The sequence below is a fragment of the Anoplophora glabripennis genome, unplaced genomic scaffold (genome assembly GCF_000390285.2).
Source record: "Anoplophora glabripennis isolate ALB-LARVAE unplaced genomic scaffold, Agla_2.0 scaffold392, whole genome shotgun sequence".
NCBI lineage: Eukaryota > Metazoa > Arthropoda > Insecta > Coleoptera > Cerambycidae > Anoplophora > Anoplophora glabripennis.
Genome location: NW_019416500.1, coordinates 17,814 through 19,230, shown reverse-complemented (window position 1 = coordinate 19,230; position 1,417 = coordinate 17,814).

The window sequence follows — 1,417 nt, the reverse complement described above, 5'->3', positions numbered from 1 at the left end:
AGAAAGTTGGAAGAACGTGGAGATCTTGGAGACGTTGGCTAAAACTATGGAAGTGAGCAATTTTTTTAAATACTAAGTTTGCGGAAATTCATAAAATAATAATACTTCATTATTACTTGAATTTATTCATTCTGGTAAAAATTCACGTACTCTTTTTAGGGAACAGGGGAATTACACCAGGATAATTAGCGAAAATAAAAGAGAAACTCGAAAAAAGTCCTATACGCAATATTATTGTAAAATTGTCCAAAGGAACATAATACAAGACATCTCTCGTCTCGTGAGTCAAAAAATTTTATTAGCTAACTTTTTTATTTAAACAAATAAGCGAGGAAAACAGTTTTTTCACTTTGCAGGGAAAACCATTAATTTTAGCGAAAAGTGACTCACAGACAGCTCTTAGGGCGTAAAATTATCTACAAAATGAGACTGGTTAAATTAAAATCGGTTAATAAACAAAAAAGTTATTACAAAAAAAAACAAGAAAAGTACCCATTTTTTCATTTGTTTATAACTATTGCATTTATTGTTAAAATTTTATAAAACCTATGACAAGTTGAGGATTTTGTTATACTTCAAAAGTGTGGCAAAAGTGGTCGCTGCAAGTGCAACAGTTTTCGCACAATTCAATTTGTTTATAACGGAGGCTCCAGAAGCTATGAACTTTAAGCCTCTGTACATACAGGTGTTAATTTTTAACAAAACATGATTCTGAAAGCGTCGTTGTAATCTTAAAGACGTAATTAATCGACCTATTAAAAAATATCACCGTTGTTTTGACACTAACTAAAATTGTTAATGTGTTTATATTATGTATTATTAATTAGATATTTCAAAATATTAACCTTATAAAGATTGACATGAACAATTAGTAACTAAGAGGTGATGGCTCAGAGTGTAACGCGTTGTACTGTCACACTGGGGTCCCGGGTTCGATCCCTGATTAGGTATGACTTTTTTTCAACTAATATTTGTTTCAAATAACATGAAAATTAAAATTGGCACATAATGCAAACAATTTGATAAACTTTTCAAGTTAGAAGAAATTTTAAACACTGCACCGCTGAGGTTGTGACGACGACGATACATTGTTGCCAATTAGGATGTGCATCTTAGGTGTGTGTTTAGTATTTATATTGTGAAAAGGTGACGATTTGATTCTTAGAAAAGTTGTTGAAAATAGTTCATTATAACCTTTGCGTCAATATCTCGTTAATTTATATGCTCTTGTTTTTAGGTTTATCACACATATTTATACATTAAATCGATTCTTTTTAATAACTGAAGCTAATAATTAACAGGTATATAACATAATAACACAAATAAATGTTTTGTGATTGTACTTAAATTGAAGAATTATAATTATTATTATTATTATTATTATTATTATTATTATTATTATTGTTGTTGTTGTTGT